At 42.4% G+C, this 23,400-nt stretch overlaps 1 pseudogene across 1 annotated transcript in view; it reads right to left on the bottom strand.

The window, feature by feature from the left end:
• The window catches only part of LOC311228508 (unconventional myosin-XVI-like), a 190,184-nt pseudogene extending 166,788 nt beyond the window's left edge, over positions 1-23,396 (bottom strand). The window contains exon 1 of the transcript in view: positions 23,198-23,396. The product of the transcript in view is annotated as an unconventional myosin-XVI-like (transcript). The remainder of the gene's footprint in view (positions 1-23,197) is intronic.
• Between the last annotated feature and the right edge of the window lie 4 nt (positions 23,397-23,400).

Genomic DNA, 23,400 nt, shown 5'->3' on the forward strand with positions numbered 1-23,400 from the left:
GTTCTTTATTGAGACAGTAGGAAGGCTGATAGGGAGACAGAGTAGAGGAGAGACAGGAGAGAAGGTTCTTTATTGAGACAGTAGGAAGGCTGAGAGGGAGACAGAGTAGGAGAGACACAGGAGAGAAGGTTATTTATTGAGACGGTATGAAGGCTGAGAGGGAGACAGAGTAGAGGAGACACAGGAGAGAAGGTTATTTATTGAGACGGTATGAAGGCTGAGAGGGAGACAGAGTAGAGGAGAGACAGGAGAGAAGGTTCTTTATTGAGACAGTATGAAGGCTGAGAGGGAGACAGAGTAGGGGAGAGACAGGAGAGAAGGTTATTTATTGAGACAGTAGGAAGGCTGAGAGGGAGACAGAGTAGAGGAGACACAGGAGAGAAGGTTATTTATTGAGACGGTAGGAAGGCTGAGAGGGAGACAGAGTAGGAGAGACACAGGAGAGAAGGTTATTTATTGAGACGGTAGGAAGGCTGAGAGGGAGACAGAGTAGGAGAGACACAGGAGAGAAGGTTATTTATTGAGACGGTAGGAAGGTTGAGAGGGAGACAGAGTAGAGGAGACACAGGAGAGAAGGTTATTTATTGAGACGGTAGGAAGGCTGAGAGGGATACATAGTAGAGGAGACACAGGAGAGAAGGTTATTTATTGAGACAGTAGGAAGGCTGAGAGGGAGACAGAGTAGAGGTGACACAGGAGAGAAGGTTATTTATTGAGACAGTAGGAAGGCTGAGAGGGAGACAGAGTAGAGGAGACACAGGAGAGAAGGTTATTTATTGAGACAGTAGGAAGGCTGAGAGGGAGACAGAGTAGATGAGACACACGAGAGAAGGTTATTTATTGAGACAGTAGGAAGGCTGAGAGGGAGACAGAGTAGAGGAGACACAGGAGAGAAGGTTATTTATTGAGACAGTAGGAAGGCTGAGAGGGGGACAGAGTAGGGGAGACAAAGGAGATACGGTTCTTTATTGAGACAGTAGGAAGGCTGAGAGGGAGACAGAGTAGGGGAGACACAGGAGAGAAGGTTCTTTATTGAGACAGTAGGACGGCTGAGAGGGGGACAGAGTAGGGGAGACACAGGAGATAAGGTTCTTTATTGAGACAGTAGGAAGGCTGAGAGGGAGACAGAGTAGGGGAGACACAGGAGAGAAGGTTCTTTATTGAGACAGTATGAAGGCTGAGAGGGAGACAGAGTAGAGAAGGTTCTTTATTGAGACAGTAGGAAGGCTGAGAGGGAGACACAGGAGAGAAGGTTATTTATTGAGACAGTAGGAAGGCTGAGAGGGGGACAGAGTAGGGGAGACACAGGAGAGAAGGTTCTTTATTGAGACAGTAGGAAGGCTGAGAGGGAGACAGAGTAGGGGAGACACTAGGAGAAAATGTTCTTATTGAGCCGTACTGTATTGTACCCATTCTGCAACCTGTTAATAAAATTTTCAATCAATCAATACATTTTTTATTGAGACAGTAGGAAGGCTGAGAGGGAGTGTTGTAGAAATGTGTGATGTGATTGACGACCCTAATGTCTTTGATGTGTTGTAGAAATGTGTGATGTGATTGACGACGACCCTAATGTCTTTGATGTGTTGTAGAAATGTGTGATGTGATTGACGACGACCCTAATGTCTTTGATGTGTTGTAGAAATGTGTGGTGTGATTGACGACGACCCTAATGTCTTTGATGTGTTGTAGAAATGTGGGATGTGATTTGACGACGACCCTAATTTCTTTGATGTGTTGTAGAAATGTGTGATGTGATTTGACGACGACCCTAATTTCTTTGATGTGTTGTAGAAATGTCAGATGTGATTTGACGACCCTAATGTCTTTGATGTGTTGTAGAAATGTGTGATGTGATTTGACGACGACCCTAATGTCTTTGATGTGTTGTAGAAATGTCAGATGTGATTTGACGACCCTAATGTCTTTGATGTGTTGTAGAAATGTCAAATGTGATTTGACGACCCTAATGTCTTTGATGTGTTGTAGAAATGTGTGATGTGATTTGACGACGACCCTAATGTCTTTGATGTGTTGTAGAAATGTGTGATGTGATTTGACGACCCTAATGTCTTTGATGTGTTGTAGAAATGTCAGATGTGATTTGACGACGACCCTAATTTCTTTGATGTGTTGTAGAAATGTGTGATGTGATTTGACGACCCTAATGCCTTTGATGTGCTGTAGAAATGGCAGATGTGATTTGATGACGACCCTAATGTCTTTGATGTGTTGTAGAAATGTGTGATGTGATTGGCGACGACCCAAATGTCTTTGATGTGTTGTAGAAATGTGTGATGTGATTGGCGACCCTAATGTCTTTGATGTGCTGTAGAAATATCTGATGTGATGGCACACCGGCCGTCCTATTGGCCCATTTCAGTAGTCGGTTCCCAGCGGACGTGTTTCCATAACCCGCCCCCGTGATCCGCTCTCTCTTATTATTCCCTGCCTGCTGCGATGCTCTGCTTCATATTTACGTTCCTCTAAGCCCCTGCCGTGACGGAGGGATGGGGAGGATGGATGGGGGGGGGAGGATGGAGGGGGGGGTGATGGAGGGAGGTTTTATGTAATCTCCCCCCCCCCATCGTTCTAGATTTAGATGGTTAATGAGACAGAGAAAGGGGTCTGCCCCAGTGGCGTCGTTAGCCCTGGGCTTCCGGGGCTTTAGCCCCGGATGTTTTTCTCCTATCCCCGGATCTAAAAAAAAAAGAAAAAAAAAATTGTTTACATTTTTTTTTTTTTTTTTATGTTAGCATCCCCATTGTCTGTGCTGAATGTTTGTTAGTGTTTGGTATTTTTTGTTGGTTTTTAGTACTTTTAAACATTTTTAGTAAGTAGTTTTCATTTGATCCTATAATTCTTTCATTCACCGATTTGTGGACTTTTTTTAGTGTCCTGAAAGGCGCCTTATAAATCAAATGCATTATTATTATTATTATTATTATTATTATTATTATTATTATTATTATTATTATTATTATTATTATTATTATTATTATTATTATTATTATTATTATTATTATTATTATTATTATTATTATTATTATTATTATTATTATTATTATTATTATTATTATTATTATTATTATTATTATTATTATTATTATTATTATTATTATTATTATTATTATTATTATTATTATTATTATTATTATTATTATTATTATTATTATTATTATTATTATTATTATTATTATTATTATTATTATTATTATTATTATTATTATTATTATTATTATTATTATTATTATTATCATCCAGGAGGGAAAAGACACTTTGGATAGTAGGGACTGCATCTCTGCCTGTCCTGACCAGGAAACACTTTGCAACTGTGATCTCCTCTGGCAATAGTTGGATATTGTAATGTGTGGCGAGGGGTTGCAGCAATTCCACTGAGAGAAACTGGTCTGAGGCTGGATAACATGCCTGTATGCCTCTCATAAGTTGTTATCCAACTCATGAGAACCTGCTCTCAAGCTCTTGCAGCATTCTGTCGACGACTGGATAGAACAGTCTCTGTCTCAGCTGATCTCCTGAGCTGAGGTCTGAGCTTGTGCCACAAGATGACTCAACTACATACTCGTCCATCCTTTTCTGCTTCCTCCTTTGGCTGGTAGTATGTTCCTCAATCCAAAGGCCATTACATATGGCCTTTGTCCTGTCATACATGTCCACTGCCATCTCTGAGGTGCGATAACCTTTGAGTGTGTCCTGCACTGTGCTTTTAAATAGTACAGATATTGAAGATGTGCACTTTAACGCAGCAGCACCTGGAGCCATCCATACCCATGTCCAGTGTCCTATAATAAGCTTTAATCGAACCTCGGATAGTCCGGTTGGTTTGGGGTGGTGTGAAAGCTCATTCACTCTTGCAAGTGAACCCTGCTGCGGTTCATTTGAGATGTGAATGCAAAGCGGACCAAAGGCAGGAAAAGACCCAAAAATCGAATCTTTTTTTTATGAGAAGACTGAAACATATGTATATAATGAAACACACAATAGTTTTTTTTCGATTTGCCTAAGCATGATTTTGAAAACGGGGCCCGGTGTTTCAAAACACACAATTATCAGAACACCTCAGATCCTTTGCTAAATTAAACACTTGTCAAAACCATACGCTAATTTTGTTACCATATGAAACACACGTTACATAATGACTTAATTCTGTTTGAACCAGTTACACACACTGCTGTGCTTAACCTAAAACACATTTAGCAATTCTACTTCTCAGTGATTAGAGTACTGTAAGTGAAGTACGCAGAGAATGTGCAAATATACAATAAATTCACCAAACACTACACAAGACCAATGCTGTAGACTGATGAAAATATAATTTATGTAACTACATATACCCAAATCAATGATACAGACTGATGAAAATATAAATGTTCTCTCCATATAACCAAATCAGTCAACATTTCAACATGGAGAATCACAACAATACATGTCCCAGTTTTCATGATACCATGTGCATAACACTGTAAGCTCAGCAAATATCAGACAAACATAAAATACTGTATACAGTACAGGATAAAATTACAGTAACACATTTTTTTTTGAAAAAATGTAAACAGAAAATACTAGACATTATCTCTTTGCCTAGCTGGATCTGGCAAGATAATTTTTTGTTGTGATTCTCCATGTTGACATGTTGACTGATTTGGGAAAATGGGAGAAAATGTATATTTTCATCAGTCTGCATCATTGGTTGTCTTGTGTAGTGTTTGGTGAATGTATTGTATATTTTCACGTTCTCTGTGTACAGTACTTCACTCTCCTTCCATTTTGGTTGAAGACAGGTGAACTCACCTGCTGCATTTTTATAGTGCTTAAACCTGATTGTGTATCTACAATTAAGCAATGGTGTGTTTGTGCATCTGATGGCTGTGTTTAACCAATTGGCTCATATGTGTGGTAATTTGACATTCTGTGTCTAATGTAATGCAAGTGTGTTTAGTGTTTTGCAAATCACCGTGTGTATTGTTTTGCAAAAAGTGAGGCTGACATTGTAGGGGTGCAAATCTGGGCCTATATTTTGCTCCTTGAGTGTAAGGTTTTGATAATTGTGTAATACTTTTGATTTGAGTGTTTATGCAATTGAAGAAAACTGTAAAGACTAGAGATGAACTGTTTATTTATTTTGTACATAGGCTGTGCATATGTTTGTTTGTTTATTTGTATGATTCTTAACTGTGTTTTTATTTTGTTATTGGTGTATATGTGTATGTATGTACAGTATATGTATATATATTATATATATATATATGTGTATATATGTATATTTGTACTCCTGTTGGGGCTTCTTGGACCAGATCAATGTTTTATCTGGCTAAATAAATAAATAAATAAGAAACTGATGATTTGGTCCTGTTAACTTTGAATTTTCTATGGGGACTGCCCAGATCCCTCTCATGGACTTGGACCTCACTTTGAGAACCTCTAATGATTCTAGTTATTCAGTATTCATCTCTAATTACTCTAAAATTGCGTATTTCTGTGCTTTAAAAAAAAAAAAAAAAAAAAGGGGGGGGGGTGACCCCCCCCCTCCACCCCCCTGGGCTGAGGCCCCCAATGTTTTCTAACCCTAGAAACGCCCCTGGTCTGCCCCCCCCCCCAAGGAGCTTACACAACTACCAAGACATGATATACTGTACACACACACACACACACACGGAGAAGCAAGAGAGAGGGATAGAGGGAGAGATAACAAGAGAGATAGAGAGATAGAAGGGAGATAAAGAGAGAGATAGGGGGATAGATGAGAGAGAGAAAGAGAGGAAGAGAGAGAAGCGAGAAAGATAGAGTCGGAGATAGAGAGGGAGAAGTGAGAGAGAGCGGGAGATAGAGGGAGAAGCGAGAGAGAGAGAGAGAGAGAGGGGGTGAGAGAGAGAGAGAGAGAGAGACAGAGACATAATACTGGCCTGGATATGAATGAGACAATGTTTTCATGTTGGTGCAATGTGGTTTTTATTTATCCCCTCATCATGAGAAAAGTGGATAGTCATGACATGTTTGTTTGTGTGTGTGTGTGTGTGTGTGTGTGTGTGTGTGTGTGTGTGTGTGTGTGTGTGTGTGTGTGTGTGTGTGTGTGTGTGTGTGTGTGTGTGTGTGTGTGTGTGTGTGTGTGCACGTGTTCTCTACGTGCACGTGTGGGGTTTCTATCAGTTGTCAGGAAAGAATGAGCAAATTCAATTCCCAGTGGTTTATAAATAGCACTGTGGTGGGAAGTGGCCTAAATTAGCCCCCCCCCCCCCTCCCCCCCAGATACACACTCTCCCTGTTCTTCCATTGATCGGCCCGCACAGCCGGTCTTCCGATGGGAACATCGAGCTTCCGGAAACATCAAGCTTCCGGCAGCTTATGTCACAGAATGCCCCATTGTTCTCCGGGTGCTCTGCAGTTAAACCAATAGGGTTTGGAGACAAATCTGCCGCTCTTTAACCCTTTCACTACCACACTACAGAAGGTTAACCCTTTCACTACCACACTACAGAAGGGTAACCTTTCACTACCACACTACAGAAGGTTAACCCTTTCACTACCACACTACAGAAGGTTAACCCTTTCACTACCACACTACAGAAGGTTAACCTTTCACTACCACACTACAGACGGTTAACCTTTTCACTACCACACTACAGAAGGTAACCTTTCACTACCACACTACAGAAGGTTAACCCTTTCACTACCACACTACACAAGGTTAACCTTTCACTACCACACTACAGAAGGTTAACCCTTTCACTACCACACTACACAAGGTTAACCTCTCACTACCACACTACATAAGGTTAACCCTTTCACTACCACACTACAGAAGGTTAACCCTTTCACTACCACACTACAGACGGTTAACCCTTTCACTACCACACTACAGAAGGTTAACCCTTTCACTACCACACTACAGAAGGTTAACCTTTCACTACCACACTACAGAAGGTTAACCCTTTCACTACCACACTACACAAGGTTAACCTTTCACTACCACACTACAGAAGGTTAACCCTTTCACTACCACACTACATAAGGTTAACCCTTTCACTACCACTCTACAGAAGGTTAACATTTCACTACCACACTACAGAAGGTTAACCCTTTCACTACCACACTACAGAAGGTTAACCTTTCACTACCACACTACAGAAGGTTAACCCTTTCACTACCACACTACAGACGGTTAACCTTTCACTACCACACTACAGACGGTTAACCTTTCACTACCACACTACAGCAGGTTAACCTTTCACTACCACACTACAGAAGGTTAACCCTTTCACTACCACACTACAGAAGGTTAACCTTTCACTACCACACTACACAAGGTTAACCTTTTACTACCACACTACATAAGGTTAACCCTTTCACTACCACACTACAGAAGGTTAACCTTTCACTACCACACCACAGACGGTTAACCTTTTCACTACCACACTACATAAGGTTAACCTTTCACTACCACACTACAGACGGTTAACCTTTTCACTACCACACTACATAAGGTTAACCTTTCACTACCACACTACAGAAGGTTAACCCTTTCACTACCACACTACACAAGGTTAACATTTCACTACGACACTACAGAAGGTTAACCCTTTCACTACCACACTACACAATGTTAACCTCTCACTACCACACTACATAAGGTTAACCCTTTCACTACCACACTACAGAAGGTTAACCTTTCACTACCACACTACAGAAGGTTAACCCTTTCACTACCACACTACATAAGGTTAACCTTTCACTACCACTACAGAAGGTTAACCCTTTCACTACCACACTACAGACGGTTAACCTTTCACTACCACACTACAGAAGGTTAACCTTTCACTACCACACTACAGAAGGTTAACCCTTTCACTACCACACTACAGAAGGTTAACCTTTCACTACCACACTACAGAAGGTTAACCCTTTCACTACCACACTACAGAAGGTTAACCCATTCACTACCACACTACAGAAGGTTAACCTTTCACTACCACACTACAGAAGGTTAACCTTTCACTACCACACTACAGAAGGTTAACCCTTTCACTACCACACTACAGAAGGTTAACCTTTCACTAACACACTACAGAAGGTTAACCCTTTCACTACCACACTACAGAAGGTTAACCTTTCACTACCACACTACAGAAGGTTAACCTTTCACTACCACACTACAGAAGGTTAACCCTTTCACTACCACACTACAGAAGGTTAACATTTCACTTCCACACTACAGACGGTTAACCCTTTCACTACCACACTACAGACGGTTTACCTTTCACTACCACACTACACAAGGTTAACCTTTTACTACCACACTACATAAGGTTAACCCTTTCACTACCACACTACAGAAGGTTAACCTTTCACTACCACACTACAGACGGTTAACCTTTTCACTACCACACTACAGAAGGTAACCTTTCACTACCACACTACAGAAGGTTAACCCTTTCACTACCACACTACACAAGGTTAACCTTTCACTACCACACTACAGAAGGTTAACCCTTTCACTACCACACTACACAAGGTTAACCTCTCACTACCACACTACATAAGGTTAACCCTTTCACTACCACTCTACAGAAGGTTAACCTTTCACTACCACACTACAGAAGGTTAACCCTTTCACTACCACACTACAGAAGGTTAACCTTTCACTACCACACTACAGACGGTTAACATTTCACTACCACACTACAGACGGTTTACCTTTCACTACCACACTACACAAGGTTAACCTTTCACTACCACACTACAGAAGGTTAACCCTTTCACTACCACACTACACAAGGTTAACATTTCACTACGACACTACAGAAGGTTAACCCTTTCACTACCACACTACACAATGTTAACCTCTCACTACCACACTACATAAGGTTAACCCTTTCACTACCACACTACAGAAGGTTAACCTTTCACTACCACACTACAGAAGGTTAACCCTTTCACTACCACACTACATAAGGTTAACCTTTCACTACCACTACAGAAGGTTAACCCTTTCACTACCACACTACAGACGGTTAACCTTTCACTACCACACTACAGAAGGTTAACCTTTCACTACCACACTACAGAAGGTTAACCCTTTCACTACCACACTACAGAAGGTTAACCTTTCACTACCACACTACAGAAGGTTAACCCTTTCACTACCACACTACAGAAGGTTAACCCTTTCACTACCACACTACAGAAGGTTAACCTTTCACTACCACACTACAGAAGGTTAACCTTTCACTACCACACTACAGAAGGTTAACCCTTTCACTACCACACTACAGAAGGTTAACCTTTCACTACCACACTACAGAAGGTTAACCCTTTCACTACCACACTACAGAAGGTTAACCTTTCACTACCACACTACAGAAGGTTAACCTTTCACTACCACACTACAGAAGGTTAACCCTTTCACTACCACACTACAGAAGGTTAACATTTCACTACCACACTACAGACGGTTAACCCTTTCACTACCACACTACAGACGGTTTACCTTTCACTACCACACTACACAAGGTTAACCTTTTACTACCACACTACATAAGGTTAACCCTTTCACTACCACACTACAGAAGGTTAACCTTTCACTACCACACTACAGACGGTTAACCTTTTCACTACCACACTACAGAAGGTAACCTTTCACTACCACACTACAGAAGGTTAACCCTTTCACTACCACACTACACAAGGTTAACCTTCCACTACCACACTACAGAAGGGTAACCTTTCACTACCACACTACAGAAGGTTAACCCTTTCACTACCACACTACAGAAGGTTAACCCTTTCACTACCACACTACAGAAGGTTAACCTTTCACTACCACACTACAGACGGTTAACCTTTTCACTACCACACTACAGAAGGTAACCTTTCACTACCACACTACAGAAGGTTAACCCTTTCACTACCACACTACACAAGGTTAACCTTTCACTACCACACTACAGAAGGTTAACCCTTTCACTACCACACTACACAAGGTTAACCTCTCACTACCACACTACATAAGGTTAACCCTTTCACTACCACACTACAGAAGGTTAACCCTTTCACTACCACACTACAGACGGTTAACCCTTTCACTACCACACTACAGAAGGTTAACCCTTTCACTACCACACTACAGAAGGTTAACCTTTCACTACCACACTACAGAAGGTTAACCCTTTCACTACCACACTACACAAGGTTAACCTTTCACTACCACACTACAGAAGGATAACCCTTTCACTACCACACTACATAAGGTTAACCCTTTCACTACCACTCTACAGAAGGTTAACATTTCACTACCACACTACAGAAGGTTAACCCTTTCACTACCACACTACAGAAGGTTAACCTTTCACTACCACACTACAGAAGGTTAACCCTTTCACTACCACACTACAGACGGTTAACCTTTCACTACCACACTACAGACGGTTAACCTTTCACTACCACACTACAGCAGGTTAACCTTTCACTACCACACTACAGAAGGTTAACCCTTTCACTACCACACTACAGAAGGTTAACCTTTCACTACCACACTACACAAGGTTAACCTTTTACTACCACACTACATAAGGTTAACCCTTTCACTACCACACTACAGAAGGTTAACCTTTCACTACCACACTACAGACGGTTAACCTTTTCACTACCACACTACATAAGGTTAACCTTTCACTACCACACTACAGACGGTTAACCTTTTCACTACCACACTACATAAGGTTAACCTTTCACTACCACACTACAGAAGGTTAACCCTTTCACTACCACACTACACAAGGTTAACATTTCACTACGACACTACAGAAGGTTAACCCTTTCACTACCACACTACACAATGTTAACCTCTCACTACCACACTACATAAGGTTAACCCTTTCACTACCACACTACAGAAGGTTAACCTTTCACTACCACACTACAGAAGGTTAACCCTTTCACTACCACACTACATAAGGTTAACCTTTCACTACCACTACAGAAGGTTAACCCTTTCACTACCACACTACAGACGGTTAACCTTTCACTACCACACTACAGAAGGTTAACCTTTCACTACCACACTACAGAAGGTTAACCCTTTCACTACCACACTACAGAAGGTTAACCTTTCACTACCACACTACAGAAGGTTAACCCTTTCACTACCACACTACAGAAGGTTAACCCATTCACTACCACACTACAGAAGGTTAACCTTTCACTACCACACTACAGAAGGTTAACCTTTCACTACCACACTACAGAAGGTTAACCCTTTCACTACCACACTACAGAAGGTTAACCTTTCACTAACACACTACAGAAGGTTAACCCTTTCACTACCACACTACAGAAGGTTAACCTTTCACTACCACACTACAGAAGGTTAACCTTTCACTACCACACTACAGAAGGTTAACCCTTTCACTACCACACTACAGAAGGTTAACATTTCACTTCCACACTACAGACGGTTAACCCTTTCACTACCACACTACAGACGGTTTACCTTTCACTACCACACTACACAAGGTTAACCTTTTACTACCACACTACATAAGGTTAACCCTTTCACTACCACACTACAGAAGGTTAACCTTTCACTACCACACTACAGACGGTTAACCTTTTCACTACCACACTACAGAAGGTAACCTTTCACTACCACACTACAGAAGGTTAACCCTTTCACTACCACACTACACAAGGTTAACCTTTCACTACCACACTACAGAAGGTTAACCCTTTCACTACCACACTACACAAGGTTAACCTCTCACTACCACACTACATAAGGTTAACCCTTTCACTACCACTCTACAGAAGGTTAACCTTTCACTACCACACTACAGAAGGTTAACCCTTTCACTACCACACTACAGAAGGTTAACCTTTCACTACCACACTACAGACGGTTAACATTTCACTACCACACTACAGACGGTTTACCTTTCACTACCACACTACACAAGGTTAACCTTTCACTACCACACTACAGAAGGTTAACCCTTTCACTACCACACTACACAAGGTTAACATTTCACTACGACACTACAGAAGGTTAACCCTTTCACTACCACACTACACAATGTTAACCTCTCACTACCACACTACATAAGGTTAACCCTTTCACTACCACACTACAGAAGGTTAACCTTTCACTACCACACTACAGAAGGTTAACCCTTTCACTACCACACTACATAAGGTTAACCTTTCACTACCACTACAGAAGGTTAACCCTTTCACTACCACACTACAGACGGTTAACCTTTCACTACCACACTACAGAAGGTTAACCTTTCACTACCACACTACAGAAGGTTAACCCTTTCACTACCACACTACAGAAGGTTAACCTTTCACTACCACACTACAGAAGGTTAACCCTTTCACTACCACACTACAGAAGGTTAACCCTTTCACTACCACACTACAGAAGGTTAACCTTTCACTACCACACTACAGAAGGTTAACCTTTCACTACCACACTACAGAAGGTTAACCCTTTCACTACCACACTACAGAAGGTTAACCTTTCACTACCACACTACAGAAGGTTAACCCTTTCACTACCACACTACATAAGGTTAACCTTTCACTACCACACTACAGAAGGTTAACCTTTCACTACCACACTACAGAAGGTTAACCCTTTCACTACCACACTACAGAAGGTTAACATTTCACTACCACACTACAGACGGTTAACCCTTTCACTACCACACTACAGACGGTTTACCTTTCACTACCACACTACACAAGGTTAACCTTTTACTACCACACTACATAAGGTTAACCCTTTCACTACCACACTACAGAAGGTTAACCTTTCACTACCACACTACAGACGGTTAACCTTTTCACTACCACACTACAGAAGGTAACCTTTCACTACCACACTACAGAAGGTTAACCCTTTCACTACCACACTACACAAGGTTAACCTTTCACTACCACACTACAGAAGGTTAACCCTTTCACTACCACACTACACAAGGTTAACCTCTCACTACCACACTACATAAGGTTAACCCTTTCACTACCACTCTACAGAAGGTTAACCTTTCACTACCACACTACAGAAGGTTAACCCTTTCACTACCACACTACAGAAGGTTAACCTTTCACTACCACACTACAGACGGTTAACATTTCACTACCACACTACAGACGGTTTACCTTTCACTACCACACTACACAAGGTTAACCTTTCACTACCACACTACATAAGGTTAACCCTTTCACTACCACACTACAGAAGGTTAACCTTTCACTACCACACTACAGACGGTTAACCTTTTCACTACCACACTACATACGGTTAACCTTTCACTACCACACTACAGAAGGTTAACCCTTTCACTACCACACTACACAAGGTTAACATTTCACTACGACACTACAGAAGGTTAACCCTTTCACTACCACACTACACAATGTTAACCTCTCACTACCACACTACATAAGGTTAACCCTTTCACTACCACACTACAGAAGGTTAACCTTTCACTACCACACTACAGAAGGTTAACCCTTTCACTACCACACTACATAAGGTTAACCTTTCACTACCACTACAGAAGGTTAACCCTTTCACTACCACACTACAGACGGTTAACCTTTCACTACCAAACTACAGAAGGTTAACCTTTCACTACCACACTACATAAGGTTAACCCTTTCACTACCACACTACAGAAGGTTAACCTTTCACTACCACACTACTGAAGGTTAACCTTTCACTACCACACTACAGAAGGTTAACCTTTCACTACCACACTAAAGAAGGTTAATCTTTCACTACCACACTACAGACGGTTAACCTTTCACTATCACACTACAGAAGGTTAACCTTTCACTACCACACAACAGAAGGTTAACCATTTCACTACCAGACTACAGATGGTTAGCCCTTTCACTACCACACTACAGACGGTTAACCTGTCACTACCACACTACAGAAGGTTAACCTTTCACTTTCACACTACAGAAGGTTAACCCTTTCACTACCATACTACAGAAGGTTAACCTTTCACTACCACACTACAGAAGGTTAAGGTGGCAGCTGGGTGGCGCAGCGGACATTGCGCTCGTCACCAACACAAGAGACACCGGGTTCGAATCCGGCTGTCGGCGTTGCCTCCGGCTTGGGCCGGCCGTCATACTAACTCAATTGGCAAAGTTAGCGGGTGGGAAGTCGAAGGGTGGTAGTCTGGTCGTTGTGAACAGCGACTCCTACAGGTCGGTTGGGGCGCCTGCACAGCAAAGTCAGGAAAATGGCGGGGGCAGTGGTAGCCTCCTACGTGTTACTCCTCGCCAAATGAGAGTCCGCGCTGGCAGGTGAAAAGATGTGACAGGCTGCCTCCACATGTATCGGAGGGGACATGCGATGCAAGGCTTCTATCCTCCCTACAACCGGCCAGTGGGCGGCATATGCAAGCAACGATCAGGACAAGGGAGGGAGAATTGGCACAAGAGGTAAATTGGGATGGGGAGAAAAATCACAGAAAAAGTAGATACAAAAAAAGAAGGTTAACCTTTCACTACCACACTCCAGACGGTTAACCTTTCACCACCACACTACATAAGGTTAACCTTTCACTACCACACTACAGATGGTTAACCATTCACTACCACACTACAGCAGGTTAACCTTTCACTACCACACTACACAAGGTTAACCTTTCACTACCACACTACAGAAGGTAAACCTTTCACTACCACACTACAGCAGGTTAACCCTTTCACTGCCACATGTGAACTCTCTAACTAAAGCACAGATGATACGGTGAGAGCCCTGGTTTCGCCACCAAGCCCCGTCCACCGTTGCTACTCTGTCAACTGTGGAGTGATGTAGTCTTTTCTTTTTATAACACAGATAGGGCTGACCTCGACTAGTCGAATAGTCGACTAATCGATCGAAAGGAGCCGTGGTCGACTGCCAACCTCTTAGTCGAATGCAAAAGAATCAATAATAATAATATAAATATATTCTTTTATCATTCTTTCCAAAAGCAAAGAGGTCTAGAAGCCTGGCTAACGCTAATGGCGCGCATACCAGCGAGGCTAACTGCCTAAGAAAACGGGCACAGAGGCACTGAAAGAGGATTTCACCCGTCTAATGAACACACTAGACAAATTATCAAGGTGTATCCATCAATGGACCAATTGCATGCTTTCTCAGAGAACAAGAAGCCTTCAGTCGACTCCTTTAGACATTAAGCACCCCCACAGCCCAAATAGAATGATAATGATTTTTTTCTTTTGCATTCAGGGGGGGTAGACGACTACCAGTTGACTATCGGCAAATTTTGGCCAATCAAAGTCGACTACACAAATCCTTAGTCGGGGACAGGCCTAAACACAGACAACAACAGAGGCATGATACATCAAGGATGCATGTTTTGGAGACCGTCAAAAAGACCTTCCATGAGTCATGGAGGGACATGTGCTAATCTTATGTGAATGACTGAAGGCTGACATTGGAGGCGATGGTGGTCATCCAGGAGCAGCTTAACCCTTTCACTACCACACTACATAAGGTTAACCCTTTACTATCACACTACAGAGGCTAAACCATCTGTAGTGTGATAGTAAAGGGTTAACCTTCTGTGGTGTGGTAGTGAAAAAGCTAACAAACCCTTTGCCGTGCTCCAGTGGGTTGACCTTCTGCATTGTCTCAGTGAAAGGGTTAACCGTTCTGTAGTGCAGCAGTGAAAGGGTTAAGATACAGTCATCATGATCACAGGTAGTAGACTGATCCAGGAGCAGCTTATTAAGATACAGTCATCATGATCACAGGTAGTAGACTGATCCAGGAGCAGCTTATTAAGATACAGTCATCATGATCACAGGTAGTAGACTGATCCAGGAGCAGCTTATTAAGATACAGTCATCATGATCACAGGTAGTATACTGATCCAGGATCAGGTTAACCTCTTAAGCCGGAGCCCTATTTTCAGAAAATCTGCCTAAAATACATACCTAAGTAAATGGAATATTGCTCCACTTCTACAAGGTGCATTTGCATGTTCCTGGGCCCTCATGTATCAACCTGACTTACGCACAGATATGTGCTTAAGCCGTGCGTACGACCATTCCTAAGCAAAGTGTGGGATTTATCTATTTGAACTTGTGCTTGACTTTGTGCGTATATTTAAGCACAGGTCGGACCATGCTTAGCTGACGCCCTGTGGTAGAATATGGGGACTGCAGACGGATGGCATAGATCAGTTGCATGCATTAGTTTCAACGCGGAAATAAGCTTGACTGACGTGTTCTGTATGACCCCCGTGATTCATTATTGTTCATTGTGAAATAACGATATTAGTGTAATTATTGTCAAACCCTAAATAGCATATGGAATAGGTCTTTCTCTCCGAATGAATGCAGGTTTATATATATAGCGTTATCGGGTGCACTGACTGCGCTCGCAGGACCTGTTTTCAGAGATAGCATCAGATAGGGATGAATGAATGAATGAGGGGCAGTCTAATTGCAGAGAGAACATAATATTAACTAGAGTCCACTACCCGAGACACCTCCTTCATTTGTACCGCAATTTGGGACCCAAATTGGAGCTATAAGCTTAAAAGCTTTTCCGTGCTTATTTGAGAAGGTCCAGCTGCAGAGCCGGAGAGACAGACAGCAGAGAGACAGACTGACAGACAGACAGACAGATAGACACTGTTCCACAGTGTGTGTGTGACCACTAGTCTCCTAGTAGAGACCCCCCCCCCCCCCCTCTGGACCACCTCCTAGTAGAGACAAGTTTTCTGAAATGTATGTTTATATATGCAAATGAGGCACTTCCCCATTAAATATGTGGACATTTATGGGTGCAATAAGGCAAAATGAAGTAAAATAAACAACTAAATGTGTGTTATTGACGTTTTATTGTCACTAGTTTCATAGAAGACATGTTTAGGAAGCAGAATATAACAAAATCTCAAAATCAACAAAAAAAGTATATTTGCCTATTCACCTGCAGTGTCTCACCTTAATCCTCATCTTCGTCTTCTTCCTAGAGAAGTCTCTACTGGGAGGTGGTCCAGAGGGGGGGGGGGGCTGAGTCTCTACTATTAGACTAGTAGTCACACACACACACACACGCACGCACGCACGCGCACACGCACGCGCGCACACACACACACACACACACACCCACACGCACGCACACACACACACACACACACACACACACACCCACACGCACGCACACACACACACACACACACACACACACACACACACACACACACACACACACACACACACACACACACACACACACACACACACACACACACACACACACACACACACACACTGTGGAACAGTGTCTGTCTGTCTGTCTGTCTCTCTGCTGTCTGTCTCTCTGCTGTCTCTCTCAAAATAGTATAAGTGCTATCTTGGCCCTGAGAGTTGCTCTCCGGCTCTGCAGCTGGACCCTTCTCAAATCAGCACGAAAAAAGCTATAAGCTTATAAAACGATTTAATATGCTAAACTTCGTTTTAAATTCTTTAATTCACTTTTGTTTATTTCATAAAGATTTTCCCGACATAATGCTACCTGCCCCGACCAGATCCGTGACTCTGTTGCGATACAGATGAATTATCTACTCAGAAAGCTTATAAAACGATTTAATATGCTAAACTTTGTTTTTAAATTCTTTAATTCACTTTCGTTTATTTCATAAAGATTTTCCCGACATAATGCTACCTGCCCCGACCAGATCCGTGACTCTGTTGCGATACAGATGAATTATCTACTCAGAATAGTATTATAAAGTGGCTATCTTTTATGCTGTAGATCACTGCTGGTATGTGCGTGCAGAACCTTTATTTCAGCGGGGACTGTAGTATTTATTTGACGTTACTGTACAATATATGTGTATTAAAAGATGGCGCTGTCTTTTATTGTATTATAATAATTATTAATATTAAAAATAAATTAAGAAAGGCATTCTTATTCCAGCATGCATTAATGACACTAATGGGCAACGGCAAAACAGTGGTTAATGGTCTTTATTAGTGTTTGCGGTGTCCAGGCAGCAATGGTCTTTTAGGAAGTTAATAGATATAATATCCGACAGTGTACAACACTCTCGGCTTAGTCCACTTTTCCACATTTCATGGGGGTGGTCCATTACCGTATATGGTTAATCGGGGCGGTTCTGGTATGCAAATACGTGAAAGTGTGCACGAGCCTCGTCGTAGGATCAAAGTCATATTATCATGACAGGTGTGCGTAGGACCTGTGTACGCACGTGTGATGAATCCCGTTTTTTTTGTGCGTGCACACATTCTAAAATCTGTGCTTAAGTATGGAAATAGAACATTTTCTACGTCACGTTGATGAATGAGGGCCCTGGTATCTAGGGACATCTATGGGTCTCAGTGAATGTATTCCCAGTGTCAGAAATATTGTGTCTATTACTAGGCTTGCTTAAATTGTGATGAAACAAAGGAGAATATGAATTAGGATTTTTCTTTGCATCTTTGACAGTGAATAACACCATGCTAATAATGACCTGAAGAACTGCCACTCATCTCGTTCAGTACCTTCTTGAGATCACGTGTACACAAAAATCTAAGGAAATTAATAAAAGGAAGATGATTAAACAGAAGGTTCTGTAGATACAGTACTGAATTCTCCCATCCGGACCAATGCTATTTGAAATATTATTATAGAATATAGAATAACAGGTAGTAGACTGATCCAAGAGGTTAAGATCAGTTCAGTTTACCCTCAGCAAACATTTGGTTAATCCGCAGAGACAATGAGATGTTTTTATTGCAACACTACTATCACCGACATCTAAGAAGCGAGATCCCCCCGTGAACGGCCCTTCTAAGGTTTCTCTCCTCCGCATTGCCTGTGGTGCATTTTTCCCTACTGCTAGGTTTTTAGTGAGTTTTTCCTTACCTTCGCGTGGGGTATGTCTGGGAGTTTTGCATTCATTTATTTTATTTATTTTGGACTTCATGGTGTTTTTGTTTTGTTCTTGATTTATTGTGATGTTTCTTCTTGATGTCATGGTCCCAGCCAGGGACCCTACCTGAACAATATGAACAGTGGTTTTCTGCCGCCCTCTGGTGGCCAAACGCTCCAGATACTGAACCTCCTAGGTTTACTGGATACTATTAATACTATGATTAATGCTGTGCTGCCTCTATTCATGTTGTGTTTCCCCGGTTTAGCTTGTGTTTAAAAGGTTTATCTTTTCATATGTTTCCATTAAGGTTTATCCTTTACATATGTTTCCTGAAAGGTTTATCCTTTTCATATGTTTCCATTAAGGTTTATCCTTTACATATGTTTCCTGAAAGGGTTATCCTTTACATATGTTTCCTGAAAGGGTTAATCCTTTACATATGTTTCCAGAAAAAGGTATCTCTTTATATGTATGTTTCCAGTAAGATAATTCCTTTACATATGCTTTTATTTTTAGTGTGAGATTTATTTTTACTAATATTTTGTGTTCACCAGTCTTGGCCATGCCTGGCCTTAAACCAGCTGGCACTCATTAGTAATCACGGGCAGTATTTATACCTGCCCGTTTCTCACATTCCCTGTCGTGTCATTGTTTTGTTTTGCAACCTTGTGTTCGGTCACTCACTCTGTTCACTCCTGTATTTTCCAGTGAGTCCGTTCCTTATCCCTAGTCCACATTTTTCCAGCACTGCTGAGTTTTATTTCCGGGTTTTACAGTTCGCTTTTGTTTGTAACCGTTTCAACGTGTATCCTTATTTGCAACTGTTATAGTAAAAGCCCATTCATTTTCATTCCGTCGTCTCTGCCTCTACTCTCTCTGATCGAGTTCTGCATTTGGGGTCTCCTCACCTACCCTTACACCGAACCCTTACACTTGACTTGTTTAAAGAAGACGTGTCCGGCACATGGGGACATTAACATGTGTTGTCGGGCCTTACAAATACATTTGATTTAGATGTAGACCTGCATCTACACTCGCTGTCCGAATTCACCCCTAAATATAGCCTGATGTTATGTGTGTGTGTGTGACCTAGATAACGTTGTTACTTAACGTGATTAAAGTTAACGTTATTAGTCTGCTGCAAACTGCCATATTATATCCAAGACTTGCCTTACAAACGTCACCCTTATGTGGCTGTTGAGCTTATTATGTGGCTGGACCACAGCTTAGCTAACATGTCCACAAATACCTCAAAGACAGAGATAGGGAAAGAGAGCAGGAGAGATATAGAGAGATAGAGAGAGATACATAGATAGGGAGAGAGCAGGAGAGAGCGATAGAGATATAGAGAGAGATAGAGAGAGATAGCGGTAGAGAGATATGGAGAGAGATATAGAAAGATAGAAAGAGCAGGAGAGAGATAGGGAGAGAGATAAAGATCAGGGCCCTCATTTATCAATCGTGCGTACGCACAGATATGTGCGTAACCCGTGCGTACGATCATTTCTAAGCAAAGTGTGGGACTTCAATCAATTTCAATGTGTGCTTGACTTTGTGCGTATATTTACGCACAGCTCCGACCATGCGTACCTGGCGCCCGGTGGTAGAATATTATTATTGCAATGCGGAAATAAGCTTCCGTGCATTAGTTTCAACACTGGCGTGTTCTGTGTATGACCCGTAATTCATTATAGTTCATTGTAAAATAGCGACAGTAGTGTAATTATTGTCAAACCCTATAAATATAGCATTTGGAATAGGTCTTTCTTTCCGAATGAATGCAGCATGATTTATATATAGGGTTATCGGAATATACGGGGTGCACTGACTGCGCTCGCGGGGAACTGTTTTCACAGATAGCAGATAGGAATGAATGAATGAATGAATGAGGGGCAGTCTAATTGCAGAGAGAACATAATATTAACTAGAGTCCGCTATACCCAAGACACCTCCTTCATTTGTACCGCAATTTGAGACCGGAATTGGAGCGTGGAACAAAATGCAAAAATGCCATCCTGTGCACATTCAAGTCAGTCTCCACTCTCTTTGGCTACCGGCACGGTCCATCGTGATATTGGAGATGGATCGAGCAATAGACTGTTACTGTACCACCCATGTAGCTGTCAAAGCTCCATCACAAATGCAGTTATGTGAATAGAAAGGGATTCCACTCAGTCAATGTTGCGATGCGCATTTGCCTGATACATGTCGTTGCTGCATGCCGGGAGGAAGGCGATGCTGCATGTTTTCAATTCATTAAATAAAACAACCAACTACATACTGTAACTTTTCAGTGCATGTTTTTATTTACATTGTGACAACAGCCTTGTGAGCTCCCGCACACAGACATGATGGAATTCAAGTTCATGTTTGTATTGATCACATATAGGCAGGCTTCACATGGCGTAGGCTATGGCAGTGAGATTCATTGTTCTTGTATATGCTCTTGTATTATTGTTTATATAGGCTACCTAATACCGACATCAAAATAGATTGTATGCCTCTACAAATCATATGCAGGTAGAACATTGACGGAGAACTTTAATCCCTGGGTATTAATCGAACGAAACGAAAAAAAAAGGCATATTCCAGCATGGTTATTAATGACACCAATGGCAAACAGTGGTTAATGGTCTTTATTAGTGTTTGCGCTGCCCAGGCAGCAATGGTCTTTAGGAAGTTAATAGATATCATATCCGACATCACCGTACGTGTACATGTCTGTCTGTCAGCCTGTCGCGTATTTCTCCCATAACACGCTTCGCTCGGCTTAGTCCACTTTTCCACATTTCATGGGGGTGTTCCATTACCGTATATGGTTAATTATGGGCGGTGCTATATGCAAATACTTAAAATCGCGCACGAGCGTGGAGCGTAGAACAAATGGTATTTATCAACACAGAGTGTGCGTAGAACCTGTGTACGCAAGTGTGATAAATGTTTCTGTGCGTACACACATTCTAAATTCTGTGCTTAAGAAGAAAAATAGAACACGTTTTTTTTTTTTTTTTTGGTCTTTTTCCCCCTCCATTTTCCTCAGATTTTTTCTCCCATCCCAATGTTAGTTGTATGCCAATTCCCAATCCCCTTCCTGGTCGCTGCGCACTTACCCCCCACAGTCAGATCATCTGGGAGAGTGGAGGCTATCACGTGCTTCCTCCGACACACATCCAGCCAATCAACCGCTTCTTTTCACCTGGCAGCGCGGATCCTCCCTGAGAGGGGCGTAGCGTGTGGAAGGATCACACTATCCCACTCAGGTCCTATCCGCGCTTAGCAGGCGCCCCGACCGAACTGTAGGAGTCGCTGTTTACAACGACCCGGACCCACCCCGCCAGCTTCTCCCACCATCTAATACAGCCAATTGTATTAGTGTGAACGGCCAGCCAAGCTGGTGACAACCCCGGAGCAAAATAGAACACTTTCTAAGCATTGTTGATAAATGAGGGCCCAGGAGAGAGAGAGAGATAAAGGGAGAGAGAGCGGGAGAGAGATATGGAGAGAGAGATAGAGAGATAGCGGGAAGCAAGAGCGAGATAGAGAGTGGGAGATATAGAGAGGGATAAGCGAGAGAGAGAGAGTGAGATAGAGAGAAAGAGAGGGGGAGAGAGAGGGAGAAGCAAGAGAGATATGGATAGAGATGGAGAGAGAAAGAGAGAGAGATAGAGAGGGAGAAGCGAGAGATAGAGAGCGACGAGGATAGACGAGATATAGATAAAGAGAGGGATATAGAGGGAGAGAGATAGAGAGAGAGATAAGCAAGAAAGAGAGAGATGGATAGAGAGAGGGAGAGATAGAGGGAAAGAGAGAGAGAAGCGAGATAGAGAGAGAGCACAAGCAAGAGGGAGTGAGAGAGAGAGGTAGTGAGAGAGATAGTGAGAGAGAGAGAGGGAGATGGAGGGATATAGACGAAGAGAGGGAGGGAGATAGACAAAGCGAGAGAGAGAGAGAGAGAGAGAGAGAGATAGAGAGAGAGAGAGAGAGATAGAGAGAGAGAGAGAGAGAGAGAGAGAGAGAGAGAGAGAGAGAGAGAGAGAGAGAGAGAGAGAGAGAGAGAGAGAGAGAGAGAGAGAGAGAGAGATAGACAACAAATAGAGAGGGTGGGAAAGAGACTTGCCTTACACACGTCACCCTTGTGTGGTTGTTTAGCTACGCTGAGCTTATTATGTGGCTGGACCATAGCTTAGCTAACAGGTCCACACATAACCTCAAAGACATCATGTAGTGTTCTGGGACTCGGGCTGTGGGCCACTCAGTACCTTGGTGAGGTCGTGGTACCGCCGTGGCTGGCGTGGGTGGGGGGGCGGCGGTGTCGGCACTGCCAGGGGAGGCGGAGGACGGCATCCTGCGTAGCGGCAGGGCCGCTTTGGGCCCACGCAGGCCCCCCGGGCGGCCCTGGGCCCCCGGCACCAGAGAGCCCGTCTGACTCAGCTTGGACTGGAAGAGCTGCCGCAGTAACACA

The sequence above is a fragment of the Notolepis coatsorum genome (genome assembly GCF_963971535.1).
Source record: "Notolepis coatsorum genome assembly, chromosome: 5".
NCBI classification, from domain to species: Eukaryota; Metazoa; Chordata; class Actinopteri; order Aulopiformes; family Paralepididae; genus Notolepis; species Notolepis coatsorum.